The 21,205-nt window shown below is 56.2% G+C and overlaps 1 protein-coding gene across 2 annotated transcripts in view; it reads right to left on the bottom strand.

Moving 5' to 3' along the window:
• Nucleotides 1–21,205, bottom strand: part of dgkza (diacylglycerol kinase, zeta a) — a 663,976-nt gene that overhangs the window by 500,346 nt on the left and 142,425 nt on the right. The window lies entirely within an intron of this gene.

The following is a 21,205-nucleotide window of genomic DNA, read 5'->3' as shown; positions in this document are numbered from 1 at the left end:
GAAAAGCTGCCTCCAGAGAGGCAGCCAGTTTTACCGTGTCGTCCAGATCCTGGGCCCCTTTTTCGAGCAGGCGCTGTCAGACCCCCGCCACGTAAACGTCTCGGACAGCGAGCTCCATGTGCTGAGTGGCCGTAATGGCCTGGTAGTTACAGTTGCGCGCGAGGGCTTTGAGGTCGTGTAGGTAATCATCTAGCGACTCCCCGGGGCGCTGGCGGCGAGTGGTGAAGACGTGTCGCACGTCTACCTAGTTCACAGGCCGCACATAGAGGCGTTCGAGTAGTGCGAGGGCCTCTGTAAAGGCTTCGTCGAGCTGGACAGAAATACGATGGCTCACCCGTGCGTGGAGGAGGCTCAGCTTCTGTTCGTCAGTGTCAGATGGTGTAGACGACGCGGCGAGATAGGCCTTGAAGCATCGAAGCCAATGTGAAAAAATGTATTTCGCCTCCACGGCCTGTGGATCAAGTTCCAGTCTGTCAAGTTTGAGGACTGATTCCATAGTAGTATTTTAAGCTGATTAAATTGATGCGACCATCAATTCACTCGAAGACACGGGGAGAAGTAAACCATGGTTTTAATCAGCTTAGAACTGAGCCTGCCTGTGACCGGTACAACACTGTAGGCGGCCCCGGTCAGCAGCTCTTATACTTCCTGTAAAGGGGGTGGAGCCATGGACGGAGCCCGTACATGCCCCAACATATCCCCTGGGGTGAAGCCACACAATGGCCCATAGGTAGATCCCACAGGGTTAATAACATAACACAGTGCACTGGTGAATTATCAGTAATTATACATTCACCCTAAGGTCATCCTGCATCAATTCCTGACCAAGAACTTGACAGATCGCAATACGTTAACACAGGATGATACAATCCCTTTAACCACAAGCACTAAACTTCACACTTCCTGATAGAAAGGAGCTCCGCTTTCACAGAACGATAAGGTTCATTGTTTCTCACACGTTACTAAATTAGAATTTCTTCTGATCCAGGGGGCCCAATTCTCTGAAATGGAGACAGAATGTTCGCGCCGTCGTGAACGCCGTCGAGGTCCACGACGGCGCGAAACGGCCCCTATCCCGACCGATTCAGGGCCCGAAAGTGGGCTAGGAGCAGCGCCGCGTCATTTACGCGTGCCAGGCCTTGGCGCCGCGTAAAGGTGGCGCCGCATACATGACGCGGCCGGCGCCGCATAACTGCCGTCACCCGTGCATGCGCGGTTGCCAGCCTCCCCGAGTCTGCCCCGCAAGATGATGTTTGACGAATCTTGCGGGGGCTGCGGAAGGAGGTCCCCCTTCAGAGCAGAGAGGCCGGCCCGATGATCAGTGGGCACTGATCGCGGGCCAGACCCCATTTGAGGCACCCCCTCCGTTCAGAATCTCCCCCCCCACCCCGTGCAGGATCCCGCCCCCCCCCCCCCAGCGTTCTCGCGCTGTTCCCGCCGGCAGCGACCAGGTGTGGACGCCGCCGGGGGAACCCGCCGTTTTGAGCAGGCCGCTCAGCCCATCCGACACTGAGAATCGCGGGGGTACCGGTGAATCGCCATTTTGGCTGTCTCGGGCGATTCACTGGACCGCGCCGCGCAAAACGCGATTGTGCCGATCTGGCCGCTTCCGTGAATCGCGGGAGGGCTTCGGACCGGCGTCGCAGGAAAATTTGGCGACCCAGACGATTCTCTGAAATGGCGCGGGAGCAGAGAATCGCGCCCAGGGAGTCCCAAATATGACCATGACCTTTCCATGTTACAATGTCAAGGGCAGGGGGAGAGGGGAATCCGGTGACACACTCAACACCACCTGTAATCACCCACCCACACACCAAAACAAAACAAGCTCCCTGCCCTCCTGAGGCTGCCCAAATGAGTCAACATGTAGGGTCGCATCAACAGTTTCTGACTTAAAAACCCACAAACATTTACAAATACATGTCAGCAAGGCTTGTGAAAGATGGGAGGTTTTAAAAGGCACAGTGCATTTTATTTCCTTCTGTTGCCACTCATTCTTTTCTCCATTTTCCTATTGTCACATTACAATCCAAATCCAAGCCCACCAAACATGCAAGTTCCCAGCAAGTCACAAACTCAACCGATGGCAAGGTCATAGCTGTGAACACTAAACTCAGCACAGACCTCCGATCAAATCTGGGACCTCCTGTGTCACATCAACTCTTTAGTAAATGATTTTTTATACTCTTTTGTGAAATTGCTGACAAGGCCAGTATTTGTTGCCCATCTCTAATTGCGCTTGTGAGGAGGCGGTGATGAGCTGCTGCCTTGAGCCATTGAACTCCATGCGGTGTACGTACACCCACCGTGCTGTTAGGGAGGGGCTTTTGGTCCAGCGAAGTGAAGGAACAGCAATAATGTTCCACGTCAGGATAGCTTGTGACTTGGAGGGAAACTTTTAGGTGATGGTGGCCCCATGCATTTAGAGGCAGGTTGATGCTGAGGCAGGAAAGCTCCCAAGAGTAAAGCAGCAATTTGGAGTTTTCTGGCTCTTTGTTGGGAGCTTGTGTTCTTCTTCCCCTTGAGCAGTCCCTTGGGTCGAGGATGACTTGTTTCAGCTCGATGGACTTATCAGCCATCTCAGAAACCAATATGCGACCTACAGATTCTTCCACATATAGAGTAAGTGGCCCTCGAAGGGTTGGGTAGAGGGGCTATTTGAGAGTTTGTGCACTCTCCTCAGCAAGTTACCGATGATGAAGTATCTCAAAGTTTCCTCCTGGATGAACCTTCTCCATTTCAGACGGTCATAAGGGACTCCCATGACTTGGCCGAGATCTTTGACCCATTCAGGCGCTTTGTGTACCATGCAATAGGGTAGCTACCAGATTTGGGGCGGATGAAGATCTCTTGCCCTTTACAAAGTGACCGTTAACCCTTCCTGACTGTCTGGAGACAGTTTCTTGCAAAAACCTCAAGAACCTATGCATTAAATTCCAGCCTGTAACAAAGACCAGATATTCATTATTCTATAAATAAACCATGTGAACCCTTCCATTAGATTCCAGTCTCACTCCTAGGTGTAATTATCCTTCTATTTTGTGTTCATAGTGTTCACTCACCTCTTTGTATGCACACAAGGGTTTCATGTTCAATGCATGAATATATGGTTCTTGTGTATAATTTGGAATTTCCACGTATGGGAGGGCAGAGAGCTTGGATTTATGCATATATATTCTCAATCACTTGATTTTGACAAATGCGCAGAGTAACAAAAGCCCTAATGTAGTCAGAGAACAAAAATTTCAAGAATTACGACTGCATCCTACATATGGTAATACAGCAGTGTCAGATATAAAGCACTAAACTGTATGCTGTACTATCCAATACTATAAGCACAATATTAATATACCACAGCAATAGTGCATGGAACATGCTCTACCCTCTCCAATATACAGATGCGGAATGCATAGAAATGAAATGAAAATCACTTGTCACACATAGGCTTCAAATGAAGTTACTGTGAAAAGCCCCTAGTCGCCACATACCGGCGCCTGTTCGGGGAGGCTGGTACGGGAGAGTAAAATGCTGAAAAGATTGTGAGGATGTGAAAGAGGCATTGTGGAGTGGCACAGAGTAATCTGCAAAGAGGGCGCACAATGGCCTGGAAGTGGAGGTAGACTCGTAAACAGTTCTAAACATGCATAAATACCTTTCAAAACCCAGATCAAGGTAATTTGCACTCAGTTTACCCTTCATAGATGAGCCAACAAAATCAGCAGACATTGTTCAACCCATTAGCTGTTCCATCTGTACATCAGCAACTTCATTTCCCAGAGACAAGTAATGAAGAATGCCGGCAGAGCACATTCAAAACGGGTTCCAATACATTAAACACACAAAGGTTAGTTGAAAACAGCAGGGTAAGGAACATTGACTTCAGTGTCGAGCATTCATTAAAAAAAATTTTTTTTTTAAATCATAGTTACAAAGCCAGAGCTCAAGAGTGTAGATGGGGCTAAACCCCTAATCCAGCTCCTTGCCTGCTCCAAAAACCTATTCAAATTGAATCCAATTCATGGTCCCCACAAGAGAGACGTACTAGATCCAGGCATTACAGCTGAGCCCACGCTCATTTTAGCCAAAAGGCCGAGAGGCGATAGTGTCAAACATTCATATGATAACATCGACAGCAGTCATTCCTACTCTCATTTCTTCAGCTAAAGATCTTCCAAGACCATTCCAAAAAGTATTCACCATCAAAGGATTTCTTCTCAAGTCTCGTCACTATTGTTTAAGCAAATGTGGTAATTTGGGAAGGAGCTGTTCACCTTTTAGTGGTAGTTCAGGAGGAATTTAGGAGAAGAGCTCTCTGCTCTTCTTTAAACGATAATCTTTTACATTCGCTTGAATTATTTGGCGTCTCACCTCAAGGACGGCTGTTTGATTGTGCAGTGTTTTCCCACAAATGCACTTAAGTATTAGTCTAGGTTACATGCTCAAGGCCTGAAGTGAAGCTTAAACCCAAAAACTACTAATTTGGAGAAAGGATGTGGTCACTGGCTCATAGGTGGGTGGGTGGTCAAATGGTGATAAATGGCAGATTTGTTTGGTGAATGGATCAATGAGCCAGGTGTTGATGGATTGTAGGTTGATGTGTCGCGGTTGGGTGGGTCAAACGGTGAAGAATTGGCGGTGGATGAGGAATTGTGGTTGACTGGGTTGGCAAGAAAGCAAGGGTGGATGACGAATTTTGGTTGGGTCGATTAGTCGGTGCTGTAATGTAACATTGTTGTCCATTTTCAAGTTTGACAATTGAAATCTCTGCACCATCTAGTGACTGTGGCGTGCAACATGAACATCTTCCCCACCACATTCATTAACCACCTCTCCTACATCGGCACCATGTCCCACTCCCCAGCATTACCACCCTTGCCCTCCTGCCACAGTCCTGAACAACAGTAATTTGCATTCATATAGCGCCTTCAATCCAGAAAAGCATCAAACAGAGACACAATCAGACAACTGATAATGAGTCAAAGAAGGAGCTGTTTGGACAGGTGACCAAATGCTTGATCAATTAGGCAGGTTTTATAAAATGTCTTAAAGCAGGAGAGACAGGTAGAGAGAGCGAAGAGGCTTAGGGAGGGAATTTCAGAGCTATTTCCAGACTGCTGAAAGCACAGCCACTAACGGTGGAGCGAAGGAAATCGGGGATGCGCAAGAGGCCAAATATGCAGGGATGCAGAGGTATCAGCAGGATGGAGGTCAGGAGGAGCTAGGGAAAGCAGAGGAGGCCATGGAAGGATTCGAAAACAAGAATGAACATTTTAAAACTTGGTTTCCGGCCCTGTGGAGGTTAGTGAGCAGAGGGACAATGGTGAACAGGATGTGGCAAGATTTAGGATGCAGGGAATAGATGAGCTCATGTTTATGAAGATTGGGAGATGGAAGGCTGGTCAGGAGAGCATGGGATAATTGAATGTAAAGAGAAAAATGGTAGAGTTAAAAGTTTCAAGAACGGTCGGCAACGTTGAGCAATGTATAAAAGGCGAAAAGTGGCAGCCTTTTAAGATGGTGGGTGTGGGGTTGGGAGCTCAGTTCAGTGTTGAGTAGACTGAACAGTCTGGGTCAGTCACATACAGTGGCAGGGAGGGGTCGGTGGCAATGGACGGAGCTGGTGTTAAAGACTGAGGGTTTCAGACTTCCCAATATTTCACTGGAGGGTAAAGCGTCTCAATCAGAGTCTTGATATCAAACAACAAACAGGCAGCGAGGGCTTTGAGGGATGAGGTCATGAACAGAGCTACCTGTCATCAGCATCTAGTGAGTAACAATAGGTGGCATGGTAGAAATGGCATTATGTCTTCAGAATGGGTTGACAAAGAATCGCATCTACTTGAGGGGGTGGGGAGCAAAGACCCATATCCCCTCAGTGAGAGTGTGAGGGGGGGGGGCGGGGGGGAGCAAGAGGATCATGTAGCACAAATGAATGACAGTTGACCCATACCTGTGACATCTCTTCAAACGAGCTGCCCTTTTATTCCCACAAACAAACTTTCTCCCACAATGCTGCAGCATAAATCTCTCTCAAATACACATCCAATTGCCTTTTTGAGGTTCTTTTTTTAAAAAATAATTTTTATTAAAGGTTTTCATAAAATATCAATAACAAAAGAAGAAAAAAGAACCCAACAGGGGTAAATACAAAACACAATCTAAAAAAACAACCCACCAAACCCCTCCCCCCCGTACATAAATAATAAATTAACATTAACCCCCGACTTAACACAACAGGTGTATACACCCCGTCAGACCCTCCAGTGTAAATAACATAAACCACCCCCCCCTCCCCCCCAGAGTTGCTGCTGCCATTGACCAATGTCTCGCGTTCTGCCAGAAAGTCTAAGAACGGTTGCCACCGCCTAAAGAACCCTTGTACCGACCCTCTCAAGGCGAATTTCCCCTCTCCAATTTAATGAACCCTGCCATATCGCTGATCCAGGATTCCACACTTGGGGGCCTCGTATCTTTCCACTGAAGGAGAATCCTCCGCCGGGCTACCAGGGACGCAAAGGCCAGAATTCCAGCCTCTTTCACCTCCTGCACTCCCGGCTCCTCTGCCACCCCAAATATTGCGAGCCCCCAGCCCGGTTTGACCCTGGATCCTACCACCCTCGACACCGTCCTCGCTACGCTCTTCCAAAATTCCTCCAGCGCTGGGCATGCCCAGAACATATGGGTGTGATTTGCTGGGCTCCCTGAGCACCTAACACACCTGTCCTCACCCCCAAAGAACCTGCTCATCCTTGTCCCGGTCATGTGTGCCCTGTGCAGCACCTTAAACTGTATGAGGCTGAGCCTCGCGCATGAAGAGGAAGAGTTCACCCTCCCTAGGGCATCTGCCCACGTCCCCTCTTCGATCTCCTCTCCCAACTCCTCCTCCCACTTACCTTTCAACGCCACCACCGAGGCTTCCTCCTCCTCCTGCATCACCTGGTAAGTTTCCGAGATCTTCCCCAATCCCACCCATCCCCCGAGAGCACCCTGTCCTGTACTGTGTATGGCAGTAGCCGTGGGAATTCCACCACCTGCCGTCTGGCAAACGCCCTTACCTGTAAGTACCTGAAGGTGTTCCCCGGGGTGAGCCCGTACTTCTCCTCCAGCTCACCCAAGCTCACGAACTTCCCGTCCACGAACAGGTCCCCTAACTTTCGTATGCCTGCCCTGTGCCACCCCGAAAACCCTCCACCTGTTCTTCCAGGGGCAAACCGGTGGTTCCCCCGTAATGGGGACCACGACGAGGCCCTAACTTCCCCCCTATGCCGCCTCCACTGCCCCCAAATTTTGAGGGCCGCCACCACCACCGGGCTCGTGGTATACCTCCTTGGAGGGAGCGATGCAGTTGCCAGCGCCTCCAGACTCGTACCCACACAGGACGCCGTCTCCAGCCTCTTCCATGCAGCCCCCTCCCCCTCCATCACGCACTTGCGCACCATTGTCGCATTGGTGGCCCAGTAGTACCCACAGAGGTTGGGCAGCGCCAGCCCCCCCCTATCTCTACTCCGCTCCAGGAACACCCTTCTCACCCTCGGAGTCCCTCGCGCCCACACAAATCCCATTATACTTCTGTTAACCCGCCTGAAAAAAGCCTTCGGGATAAACACGGGGAGGTACTGGAACAGGAACAAAAACCTTGGGAGCACCGTCATTTTGATTGACTGCACCCTACCCGCCAGGGACAGCGGCAACGCGTCCCACCTCGAACTCCTCCTCCATTTGCTCCACCAGCCTTGTAAAGTTAAGCCTATGCAGGGCCCCCCAGCTCCTGGCCACCTGGACCCCCAAATATCTGAAACTCCTCTCCACCCTTTTTAGTGGGAGCTCGCCAATCCCCCTCTCCTGGTCCCCTAGCTGAACTACGAACAGCTCGCTCTTCCCCATATTGAGCTGTACCCCGAAAGTCCCCGAATTCCCTAAGCATCCTCATTACCTCTGGCATTCCTCCCACCGGGTCCGCCACATACAGCAGCAGGTCGTCCGCATAAAGCAACACCCTGTGCTCCTCCCCACCCCAACCCCCTCCAGTTCCTCGACTCTCTCAGTGCCATAGCCAGGGGTTCAATCGCCAGTGCGAAGACCAGAGGGGTCAGGGGACACCCCTGTCTCGTCCCTCGGTGCAACCGAAAGTACTCGGACCTCCTCCTATTTGTGGCCACACTCGCCATCGGAACCTCGCACAACAGCCTAACCCACCTGAGAAACCCCTTCCCAAACCTGAACCTCTTCAGCCCCTCCCACAGGTACCCCCACTCTACCCTATCGAAGGCTTTCTCAGCGTCCATCGCCACCACTATCTCCGCCTCCCCCTCCCTCGCCGGCATCATGATAACATTCAAAAGCCTCCGCACATTCGCGTTCAACTGCCTCCCCTTCACAAACCCAGTCTGGTCTTCATGGATGATCTGCGGCACACAATCCTCAATCCTCGTGGCTAAGACCTTCGCCAGCACCTTGGCATCTACATTTCGCAAGGAAATCGGTCTGTAAGACCCACATTGTTTCCTATCGCTTTGATCAGCTCCTCCAGCCCAATCGGGGCCCCCAGTCCCGCCACCAGTCCCTCTTCCACCTTTGGAAACCTCAATTCGTCCAGGAAACGGCCCATCCCTCTCTCCTCCAGTGGGGGCTCGGATCGGTACAATTCCTCATAAAAGTCCCTGAAGACCCCATTGATGCCAACCACGCTCCCTCCCCTGTCCTTAACTCCCCCGATCTCCCTAGCTGCGTCCCGCTTCCGAAGCTGATGCGCCAGCATCCGGCTTGCCTTTTCCCCATACTCGTAGACCGCCCCCTGGGCCTTCCTCCACTGCACCGCTGCCTTCCTGGTGGTCACCAGGTCGAATTCGGCCTGGAGGCTGCGCCTCTTCCTCAACAATCCTTCCTCAGGTTCTTCCGCATACCTCCTGTCTACCCTCACCATCTCCCCCACCAGCCTCTCCCTCTCCCCCCGCTCCCTCCGCTCCTTGTGGGCCCTGATGGAGATCAGCTCTCCCCTCACTACCGCCTTCAGTGCCTCCCATACCATCCCCACTCGGACCTCCCCGTTGTCGTTGGTCTCCAAGTACCTCTCTATACTTCCTTGGACCCGCTCGCTCACCTCCTCGTCCGCCAACAGCCCCACCTCCAAGCGCCACAGCGGGCGCTGGTCCCTCTCCTCCCCCATCTCCAAGTCCACCCAATGCAGGGCGTGGTCCGAAATGGCTATTGCTGAATACTCGGTATCCTCTACTCTCGCTATCAGCGCCCTACTCAAAATGAAAAAGTCGATCCGGGAATAAGCCTTATGGACATGCGAGAAGAATGAAAATTCCCTAGCCCCCGGCCTTGCAAATCTCCAAGGGTCCATCCCTCCCATTTGGTCCATAAATCCCCTCAACACTCTAGCCGCCGCCGGCTTCCTACCCGTCCTAGACCTGGAGCGATCCAGTGCAGGATCCAACACCGTGTTAAAGTCTCCCCCCATTATCAGGCCCCCCACTTCCAAGTCTGGGATCCGACCCAACATACGCCGCATAAAACCCGCATCGTCCCAGTTCGGAGCATACACATTGACCAGTACCACCCTCTCTCCCTGCAACTTACCACTTACCATTATGTACCGACCGCCATTATCTGCCACAGTGCTCGACGCCTCGAATAACACCTTCTATCCCACCAAGATCGCCACCCCTCGATTTTTGGCATCTAGCCCCGAGTGAAACACCTGACCTACCCACCCTTTCCTCAGTCTTACCTGGTCTGCCACCTTCAGGTGTGTCTCCTGGAGCATAACCACATCCGCCTTGAGCCCCTTCAGGTGCGCGAACACGCGGGCCCGCTTAACCGGCCCATTCAGTCCCCTTACATTCCAGGTTGTCAGCCAGATCAGGGGTCTACCCGCTCCCCCCCTCCCCCGCCGGCTAGCCATGACCCCTCCTCGGCCAGCCACGCGCCCGCACCCCACACCCGGCCCGTTCCCCACAGCGGCATACCCCCGTCTCGATCCACCCCACTCGCTCCAGCTCCTCCTTGATCTTAGCAGCAGCAACTCTATTCCCCCCTACCCCCCCCCCCCCCCCCCCCCCCCCCCCCCGGCAAGGACCCATCCTAGCTGGTTTACTCCCCCCATTGCACTTCCGCAAGTCAGCTGACTCCTGCTGACCCCGGACACTCCCGCCTCCCCTTCAACTCCTCCCATTGTATGGCACACCCTCCTCTCCCGCTCCCCATTCACAGGCTCTCCCCCTCCGTTCTAAGCGCGGGAAACAATCCTCGCTTCCCCGCCCCGGTCCCCCCCAGTCTTCGGCGCGGGAAAAAAATCCCGCGCTCTCCACCTACCAGGCCCCGCCACCAACCAAAACAGTGCCCAACCAGCCCCATCCACCCTCCCCAACCCGAAAGAGAAAAACACAGAGAAAAAGAAATCCAAAACAATGCAAAGGCCCCCCCCACCGAACCAAAAATAGGCATAACATATCCACCGCAGTCCCCAATCGCCCATCCCGACCCTCAGTCTGTGTCCAGTTTCTCGGCCTGAACAAAGGCCCACGCCTCCTCCGGAGACTCAAAATAATGGTGCCGGTCCTTGTAGGTAACCCACAATCGCACCGGCTGCAACATGCCAAACTTCACCCCCTTCCTGTGCAGCACCGCCTTCGCTCGATTGTACCCGGCCCTCCGCACTCCAGTCCCGATATATTCGAACCTCCGCGTTCTCCCACCTGCTGCTCCTCTCCTTCTTGGCCCACCTGAGCACACACTCCCGATCGACGAACCGATGGAACCGCACCAGCACCGCCCGCGGAGGCTCGTTAGCCTTCGGCCTCCTCGCCAGCACTCTATGGGCCCCTTCCAGCTCCAGGGGCCCCTGAATGGACCCCACTCCCATCAGCGAATTCAACATGGTGACCACATAGGCCCTCACGTCCGGCCCCTCCAGCCCCTCCGGGAGCCCCAGAATCCGCAGATTCTTCCGCCTCGACTGATTCTCCATCTCCCCGAACCGCTCCTGCCATTTCTTGTGGAGCGCCTCGTGCGCCTCCACCTTTACCGCCAGGACTAAGATCTCGTCCTCATTGACAGAGATCTTTTGTTGAGCCTCTCGGATCGCCACCCCCTGGGCCGTCTGTGTCTCCAGCAGCTTATCAATAGAAACCTCCATCGGCTCTAGCAGGTCTTTTTTAATCTCTCTGAGGCAGCGCTGGATACACTCCTGTTGCTCCTCCGCCCACTGCCTCCACGCTGCCTGGTCTCCGCCCGCCGCCATTTTGTCCTTCCCTCCCTTCTTCTGGTCCACCACCACCTTTTTTGTCATCCCCCTCCTAGTTAAAGCCATATACTGACGGGGAACTATTATTAACTCCTTCCCACACCGGGAAACGTCGAAAAAGTGCCCCCGGGGGCCCTGAAAAGAGCCCAAAAGTCTCGAGAGGGAATCCTTTTGGCAGTATTCGCTTCACCAATCTGCCCCAAAATGTCCGTGGAAACTCCTGAAAAAGGTCTTTGTGTCCGTTCCAGATGGGAGCTGCCGAATGCGTGACCTACTCCTCCATGGCCGCCACCGGAAGCCTCGTCCCCGCTTCTTCAGTGGCCCTGGTGAGATCTTTTCACAGTTGTTCCCTCTGCTGTTAGAATTCACTTTTGATAAAGGTCCTCAGGACTGTTTGCAGCTTTAAGCTTGCCCTTCCCCCGCTTGCATGCTGCAAATGCTGTTTATCCTGTTGCAGCCAAATCTTCCACTGCTTCTGCCGGGTCTGGCAGCCAAAAGTCACAACACTCCTGGGGGACACCGTCAGGGGAGTGTTGCAGTCCTCTTGCCACACCGGGAAATGTCAAACAAATGCCGTGGGGGCCCTGCAAAAGAGCCCAAAAGTCCGTTCCAAGCGGGAGCTACCGAATATGCGACCTAGCTCTGCATAGCCGCATCCGGAAGTCGCCTTTTTGAAGTTCTTATGTACGGTGCACGGATAGTGGTTCGCACTGCTGCCTCACAGCACCAGGGACCCGGGTTCAATTTGAACCTCGAGTGACTGTGTGGAATTTGCACGTTGTATGCATCAAAACAGGTTACAGCAAATAAACACCCAGGGAAACATACTTCCCAACAGCCAATTATTCGGTCTGTACAGTTTGCTTCCATTCTCTCCCCCCCCATCCCCAACCCCCTGCGACAAACAGCTCCTCAAACACGGTCACAAACATCCCCCACCTTTTCTCAACCCCCCCCTGCTGAGCCCGTTAACTCAATACTTCATCTTCTCCAAACGCAGGAAGTCGCACAGGTCACCAAACCAAGCCGCTACCCCTGGTGACGATGCCGACCGACACTCCAGCAAAATCCACCCCGGGGAATCAGAGAGGTGATGGCCACGACATCGGCCTTCCTCCTCCATGAGCTCCAACTTCTCTGAAACCCTAAATATCGCCACCACAGGGTCCGGGTCCACTCCCTCCTCCACTATCCTGGCTAAGACTGCGAACACTCCATCCCAGAATCTTTTTTCGCAACCCCAAAACATGCGCGTGATTCGCTGGCCCCCGCCCACACCTCTCACACTCATCTGCTACCCCCTGAAAGAACCCACTCATTCTCACCCGAGTCATATTCACCATGTGCACCACCTTAAACTGTATCAGGCTCATCCTTGCACAAGAGCCGTTTACCCTACGCAGTGCCTCACTCCATACCCCCTAAGTGAACTCCCCTCCCAACTCCACTTCCCAATTCTCCTTGATCTTCACCACCCGCTCGCCTCCCTGCTCCCCCAGCAACTTGTATATATCCCCATTTCTTCCCTCCCCTTCCACATCCGGGAGCAGCCGTCGCTCAAAGCCGGGTGTATCCTGGCAACGTAGGGAAACCCCTCCAGACCGTTTGAGCAAAGTCCCTAACCTGCAGATACCTGCACTCACTCCCCCCAGCAGCTCTACCCTCTTCCTTAGATCCTCCAGACTGGCAAACCCTTCCTCCAAATACAAATCCCTCACCTTGACCAGCCCCACTTCCCTCCACCCTGGCTCAAACACATGATTCTCGCACAGTGGAGTTATCTTAAAATGCCTCCTCAATTGATTCCATATCTTAACCGTAGACTAAACAACCGGGCTCCTTGAATACCTACTCAGAGCCATTGGCAAACAGTAGTGGGGTATGCATGCCCCCTGGTGGACATTGTTAAAAAACACTACATTCTTAGAGAGGGCAGGGGAAAAGAGGAAGTGGGAGAGGGGCGAGAGGGCCGGGAGGGGGGGGGTCGAGGGCCGGGAGGGGGGGGGTCGAGGGCCGGGAGGGGGGGGGCCGAGGGCCGGGAGGGGGGGGGTCGAGGGCCGGGAGGGGGGGGGCCGAGGGCCGAGAGGGCCGGGGGGGGGCGAGAGGGCGAGAGGGGCGAGAGGGCGAGAGGGGCGAGAGGGCGAGAGGGGCAAGAGGGCGGGAGGGGCAAGAGGGCGAGAGGGGCAAGAGGGCGAGAGGGGCAAGAGGGCGAGAGGGGCAAGAGGGCGAGAGGGGCAAGAGGGCGAGAGGGGCAAGAGGGCGAGAGGGGCAAGAGGGCGAGAGGGGCAAGAGGGCGAGAGGGGCAAGAGGGCGAGAGGGGCGAGAGGGCGAGAGGGGCGAGAGGGCGAGAGGGGCGAGAGGGCGAGAGGGGCGAGAGGGCGAGAGGGGCGAGAGGGCGAGAGGGGCGAGAGGGCGAGAGGGCGAGAGGGGCAAGAGGGCGAGAGGGCGAGAGGGGCAAGAGGGCGAGAGGGGCGAGAGGGCGAGAGGGGCGAGAGGGCGAGAGGGGCGAGAGGGGCAAGAGGGCGAGAGGGGCAAGAGGGCGAGAGGGGCAAGAGGGCGAGAGGGGCAAGAGGGCGAGAGGGGCAAGAGGGCGAGAGGGCGAGAGGGGCAAGAGGGCGAGAGGGGCAAGAGGGCGAGAGGGGCAAGAGGGCGAGAGGGGCAAGAGGGCGAGAGGGGCAAGAGGGCGAGAGGGGCAAGAGGGCGAGAGGGGCAAGAGGGCGAGAGGGGCAAGAGGGCGAGAGGGGCAAGAGGGCGAGAGGGGCAAGAGGGCGAGAGGGGCAAGAGGGCGAGAGGGGCAAGAGGGCGAGAGGGGCAAGAGGGCGAGAGGGGCAAGAGGGCGAGAGGGGCAAGAGGGCGAGAGGGGCAAGAGGGCGAGAGGGGCAAGAGGGCGAGAGGGGCAAGAGGGCGAGAGGGGCAAGAGGGCGAGAGGGGCAAGAGGGCGAGAGGGGCAAGAGGGCGAGAGGGGCAAGAGGGCGAGAGAGGCAAGAGGGCGAGAGGGGCAAGAGGGCGAGAGGGGCAAGAGGGCGAGAGGGGCAAGAGGGCGAGAGGGGCAAGAGGGCGAGAGGGGCAAGAGGGCGAGAGGGGCAAGAGGGCGAGAGGGGCAAGAGGGCGAGAGGGGCAAGAGGGCGAGAGGGGCAAGAGGGCGAGAGGGGCAAGAGGGCGAGAGGGGCGAGAGGGCGAGAGGGGCGAGAGGGCGAGAGGGGCGAGAGGGCGAGAGGGCGAGAGGGGCGAGAGGGCGAGAGGGGCGAGAGGGCGAGAGGGGCGAGGGCGAGAGGGGCAAGAGGGCGAGAGGGGCAAGAGGGCGAGAGGGGCAAGAGGGCGAGAGGGGCAAGAGGGCGAGAGGGGCAAGAGGGCGAGAGGGGCAAGAGGGCGAGAGGGGCAAGAGGGCGAGAGGGGCAAGAGGGCGAGAGGGGCAAGAGGGCGAGAGGGGCAAGAGGGCGAGAGGGGCAAGAGGGCGAGAGGGGCAAGAGGGCGAGAGGGGCAAGAGGGCGAGAGGGGCAAGAGGGCGAGAGGGGCAAGAGGGCGAGAGGGGCAAGAGGGCGAGAGGGGCAAGAGGGCGAGAGGGGCAAGAGGGCGAGAGGGGCAAGAGGGCGAGAGGGGCAAGAGGGCGAGAGGGGCAAGAGGGCGAGAGGGGCGAGAGGGCGAGAGGGGCGAGAGGGCGAGAGGGGCGAGAGGGCGAGAGGGGCGAGAGGGCGAGAGGGGCGAGAGGGCGAGAGGGGCAAGAGGGCGAGAGGGGCAAGAGGGCGAGAGGGCGAGAGGGGCAAGAGGGCGAGAGGGGCAAGAGGGCGAGAGGGGCGAGAGGGGCGAGAGGGGCGAGAGGGGCGAGAGGGCGAGAGTGGCGAGAGGGCGAGAGGGGCGAGGGGGCGAGAGGGCGAGAGGGGCGAGAGGGCGAGAGGGGCGAGAGGGCGAGAGGGGCGAGAGGGCGAGAGGGGCGAGAGGGCGAGAGGGGCGAGAGGGCGAGAGGGGCGAGAGGGCGAGAGGGGCGAGAGGGCGAGAGGGGCAAGAGGGCGAGAGGGGCAAGAGGGCGAGAGGGGCGAGAGGGCGAGAGGGGCGAGAGGGCGAGAGGGGCGAGAGGGCGAGAGGGGCGAGAGGGCGAGAGGGGCGAGAGGGCGAGAGGGGCGAGAGGGCGAGAGGGGCAAGAGGGCGAGAGGGGCAAGAGGGCGAGAGGGGCGAGAGGGCGAGAGGGGCAAGAGGGCGAGAGGGGCAAGAGGGCGAGAGGGGCAAGAGGGCGAGAGGGGCAAGAGGGCGAGAGGGGCAAGAGGGCGAGAGGGGCAAGAGGGCGAGAGGGGCAAGAGGGCGAGAGGGCCAAGAGGGCGAGAGGGCCAAGAGGGCGAGAGGGCCAAGAGGGCGAGAGGGCCAAGAGGGCGAGAGGGCCAAGAGGGCGAGAGGGCCAAGAGGGCGAGAGGGCCAAGAGGGCGAGAGGGCCAAGAGGGCGAGAGGGCCAAGAGGGCGAGAGGGCCAAGAGGGCGAGAGGGCCAAGAGGGCGAGAGGGCCAAGAGGGCGAGAGGGCCAAGAGGGCGAGAGGGCCAAGAGGGCGAGAGGGCCAAGAGGGCGAGAGGGCCAAGAGGGCGAGAGGGCCAAGAGGGCGAGAGGGCCAAGAGGGCGAGAGGGCCAAGAGGGCGAGAGGGCCAAGAGGGCGAGAGGGCCAAGAGGGCGAGAGGGCCAAGAGGGCGAGAGGGCCAAGAGGGCGAGAGGGCCAAGAGGGCGAGAGGGCCAAGAGGGCGAGAGGGCCAAGAGGGCGAGAGGGCCAAGAGGGCGAGAGGGCCAAGAGGGCGAGAGGGCCAAGAGGGCGAGAGGGCCAAGAGGGCGAGAGGGCCAAGAGGGCGAGAGGGCCAAGAGGGCGAGAGGGCCAAGAGGGCCAAGAGGGCGAGAGGGCCAAGAGGGCGAGAGGGGCAAGAGGGCGAGAGGGGCAAGAGGGCGAGAGGGGCAAGAGGGCGAGAGGGGCAAGAGGGCGAGAGGGGCAAGAGGGCGAGAGGGGCAAGAGGGCGAGAGGGGCAAGAGGGCGAGAGGGGCAAGAGGGCGAGAGGGGCAAGAGGGCGAGAGGGGCAAGAGGGCGAGAGGGGCAAGAGGGCGAGAGGGGCAAGAGGGCGAGAGGGGCAAGAGGGCGAGAGGGGCAAGAGGGCGAGAGGGGCAAGAGGGGCAAGAGGGCGAGAGGGGCAAGAGGGCGAGAGGGGCAAGAGAGGCGAGAGGGGCAAGAGGGCGAGAGGGGCAAGAGGGCGAGAGGGGCAAGAGGGCGAGAGGGGCAAGAGGGCGAGAGGGGCAAGAGGGCGAGAGGGGCAAGAGGGCGAGAGGGGCAAGAGGGCGAGAGGGGCAAGAGGGCGAGAGGGGCAAGAGGGCGAGAGGGGCAAGAGGGCGAGAGGGGCAAGAGGGCGAGAGGGGCAAGAGGGCGAGAGGGGCAAGAGGGCGAGAGGGGCAAGAGGGCGAGAGGGGCAAGAGGGCGAGAGGGGCAAGAGGGCGAGAGGGGCAAGAGGGCGAGAGGGGCAAGAGGGCGAGAGGGGCAAGAGGGCGAGAGGGGCAAGAGGGCGAGAGGGGCAAGAGGGCGAGAGGGGCAAGAGGGCGAGAGGGGCAAGAGGGCGAGAGGGGCAAGAGGGCGAGAGGGGCAAGAGGGCGAGAGGGGCAAGAGGGCGAGAGGGGCAAGAGGGCGAGAGGGGCAAGAGGGCGAGAGGGGCAAGAGGGCGAGAGGGGCAAGAGGGCGAGAGGGGCAAGAGGGCGAGAGGGGCAAGAGGGCGAGAGGGGCAAGAGGGCGAGAGGGGCAAGAGGGCGAGAGGGGCAAGAGGGCGAGAGGGGCAAGAGGGCGAGAGGGGCAAGAGGGCGAGAGGGGCAAGAGGGCGAGAGGGGCAAGAGGGCGAGAGGGGCAAGAGGGCGAGAGGGGCAAGAGGGCGAGAGGGGCAAGAGGGCGAGAGGGGCAAGAGGGCGAGAGGGGCAAGAGGGCGAGAGGGGCAAGAGGGCGAGAGGGGCAAGAGGGCGAGAGGGGCAAGAGGGCGAGAGGGGCAAGAGGGCGAGAGGGGCAAGAGGGCGAGAGGGGCAAGAGGGCGAGAGGGGCAAGAGGGCGAGAGGGGCAAGAGGGCGAGAGGGGCAAGAGGGCGAGAGGGGCAAGAGGGCGAGAGGGGCAAGAGGGCCAAGAGGGGCAAGAGGGCGAGAGGGGCGAGAGGGCGAGAGGGCGAGAGGGCGAGAGGGGCAAGAGGGCGAGAGGGGCAAGAGGGCGAGAGGGGCAAGAGGGCGAGAGGGGCAAGAGGGCGAGAGGGGCAAGAGGGCGAGAGGGGCAAGAGGGCGAGAGGGGCAAGAGGGCGAGAGGGGCAAGAGGGCGAGAGGGGCAAGAGGGGAAAAGAAGAGGAGAGATGGGAAAGAAGAGGAAAGATGGGGAATGAAGAGGGGGCAATAAGAGATGGGGAAACAGGAGGAGAGATGGGGAAAGAGTGGGAGAGATGGGGAAAGAAGAGGAGAGATGGGAAATGAAGAATAGAGGTGTGGAAAGAAGAGGAGAGCAGGTAAAAACAGAGGGATCAAACCACTCCAGTTCTCTACATTTCAAATGAAATCCGCTCCAATGGATGATGAGACACCAAATTCAGGAAGATGGAAGAGTAACCAAAACAATCGCCTACTCCGGCTCTTTGTTATCCCCATTCCACCACATTCGCTTCTATTTGAGGACTTGTACATTTAACAAACGGTGTACTGAAAATGAGGGAGAAGGCAAAGTGACAAGTGATTCAGGGAGTCAGAGTTTCCAGGGCCCAGCAACAAACCTTGAAGGCACATTCAGGGTTATAGCTGAAATTAATAACTGATTTGGGCCTCTACAACCCAGCAGCTGTGACAATAATAATCATATTTATTGTCACAAGTAGGCTTACATTAACACTGCAATGAAGGTACTGTGAAATGCCTCTAGTCGCCACACTCCGGCGCCTGTTCGGGTACAGAGGGAGAATTCAGAATGTCCAATTCACCTAACAAGCACATCTTTCGGGACTTGTGGGAGGAAACCGGAGCACCCGGAGGAAACCCACGCAGACACGGGGAGAACGTGCAGAATCCGCACAGACAATGACCCAAGCCGGGAATCGAACCCGGGACCCTGGCGCTGTGAAGCAACAGTGCTAACCACTGTGCTACCATGCCGCCCAGGGTGGCAGCAATATCGGTAGGAACATTCAATATCGAAGAAACATTTCTTCCCACAGTAGATACGACTTCAGGTCTTTATGAGCAGAAAACGGGAAAGATTTCAAAACCATTTGCAGCTGGGCTGCCAATTTGAGTTGACAATATTCCCAGAGGATTGATGACACAATATCTTCCCTCCAATTGCCTCATTCCCATACTTCCCCCTTCATTCTGTTTCCATAGCGTTCTGCCATTCCAGGCCAATTGGAAACAGGCCCTTCATTGTCTAATTAGATGATTGGTCAGAAGCTGGGAACTCTTCGGAGAGTAACTCACCTCCTGACCCCCCAAAGCCTGTCCACCATCTACAAGATGCAAGTCAGGAGTGTAAAGGAATCCTCTCCATTTGCCTGGAGGAGTGTAGATCCAACAACACTCAAGAAGCTCAACACCATCAAGGGCAAAGCTGCCCGCTTGTTTGGCATCCGATACACCACCTTCAACATTCACCCCCTCCAACATAAACAAGCAGTGGCAGCAGTTTGTACCATCTACAAGATGTACTGCAGCAACTCACCAAGCCTCCTTCGAGAGCACCTTCCCACCCCGTGACCTTTATCACCTAGAAGGGCGGCAAATGCATGGGAACACCACCAACTGCAAGTTCCCCTCCAAGCCACTCGCCATCCTAACTTGGAAATGTATCGCCACTCCTTCACTGTCGCCAGGTCAAAATCCTGGAACCCCTTCCCTACCAGCACAGTGGGTGTACCTACACCACATGGACTGCAGCGGTTGAAGGCGGCAACTCATCACCACCTTCCCAAGGGCAATTAGGGATGGGCAATAAATGCAACATTAGCCACTGGCGCCCACACCTCATGATAGAATTTTTTTAAATTCCTGGCCGTCGGTCAAAGAGACTTTACTTTCCAAATTCCAGCATTTTCCTTACCTATAAACCAAAGTACAGAAAGAAAATAATTTATATTAAAGCCCCTAAGAATCGGTGTTGTCCGAGGGATCAAAGTTCAATTCCTGGAGACTCCAGAACAATCATGGAGTGTTGACAATCCCGCGAACAGTTAAGTGATGTCCTGTTACAAATTCACTGCAAATAAGGGGCCCAGGGGGGGAAAAGACCATCATTACAAACCACAATGCTTCAGAATAAATAACTTGTCCAACAATGGAGTGTACATGATTAAACAGTCAGCTATTTCCTGGGAAAAGGGAAGAGTTCGGGAGCAATTCATAAACCAGGAAAACGGAAACAGGGCTGGCAGACAGTATGGAACAAACTAAATCTGCTTCCATGAGGGTTTGCACATTTCAGTTCAGTCAGTTATTAAACAGTTGAACAGTTCAGAGTAGAAAATACATCGCAGAGCTTTACGTCGCTTGACAAAGGAACAACAGTAGCAGTATGAAAGTGCATGCTCAAGCTCTTGTGCTGCCACTCACGTTTACTGACAGCCGCGACAAAGCCCGTGCAAGAGGCAGCGAGCGACGCACTGGAGGGGCAGCTCAAACAAAGCAGTGCGCTTGCATTAAAAGCCGACTTGGAGTTTAAACACTGCGCTGTAAGTTAGTGTGTTAAGAGGCGGCAGGTATCCTCGTGGGATCAGACAGTTTGGGGGGGGGGGGGGGGGGGGGACTTGCAGGATAGAACAACCAACAGCCCTTCAGAAGCTCCACAAAGAATTGAAGCTCTCCGATTTTGCCATGCCGCTGACGGCCAGGATCTTCCACACAGGAAAAGGTGATGCAACTGCTTTCTCTGCCACTGCTGTCGCCCTTCGCGAGCGGAGACTGAACGGCCTGGGTAGCCAGCTCAGAAATCAGCACTGCTGGCCCGCACTCTCTGGTCTCGTGCCTCTCCTCGGGGAGTACGTCGTCCTGATGGGGCAGCCAGGGTATTGTATCATGATGCACAGGGCATTAATAGTGTCCAGGATAAGCTGATTGAAACAGTTACCTCTGTCAATTTTGGGGATGAACTAATTCCAGAGCAGGTTCAGCTGAGCTGACCAGGATGTGTTGCAGCTCTCCAGTCTGCCAGCAGATGGTGATTTCTACCAGGGAATGAGCGCCAAGTGCGTGTGTTTGTGTGTGGGGAGCAAATCCCCAAACCCGTCTCTGACAGTCGGAGTGCCCTCACATCCAGGGGTGGCTGACAGTGTGTCGTGGCTGGAGTTCTGTTTCCTTTGTGCCGATCAAAGAACTTCACGACAAAATTAAAAACTCCTGATTTTTCATATTTAGACGAGAAATTTCCAGACAGGCTGTTCCTGAAACCAGGCAGGCATGCTCCACTGGGAAGCAGAGAGGGGAACACGGGGGGGGGGGGGGGGGGTGAGAATAGGATCCAACTCTGGAGCATTGAGTTCATTTCTGGATTCCTCACCTCAGGAGCAGACCCACCAGAATGTTCCGGAGCTAAAAGAGTCATTTGATAATGGGGGCGGCAGGGGAGGGCACAGTGGTTGGCACTGCTGCCTCACAGCGCCAGGGACCCGGGTTCAATTCCAGCCTTGGGTCACTGTGGAATTTGCACTTTCTCCCACTGTCTGCGTGGGTTTCCTCCGGATGCTCCAGTTTTCTCCCACAGTCCAAAGATGTGCAGGTCAGGTGGATTGGCCAGGCTAAATTGTCTCTTAGTGTCCAAGGATTTGCAGGTTAGGTGGGGTTATGGGGATAGGGTTGGGGAGTGGGCCCTTTTTAAGAGGGTGGGTGCAGACTCAATGGGACGAATGGCCACCTTCTGCACTGTAGGGATTCTACGGTTTTATGATGTGGAAAGCTGCATAAGACCAGGTTGCAATCCCTCGAATTGTATAATTG

Source organism: Scyliorhinus torazame, chromosome 10, assembly GCF_047496885.1.
Source record: "Scyliorhinus torazame isolate Kashiwa2021f chromosome 10, sScyTor2.1, whole genome shotgun sequence".
Classification (NCBI taxonomy): domain Eukaryota; kingdom Metazoa; phylum Chordata; class Chondrichthyes; order Carcharhiniformes; family Scyliorhinidae; genus Scyliorhinus; species Scyliorhinus torazame.
This window is presented reverse-complemented; position numbering and strand designations above follow the sequence as displayed.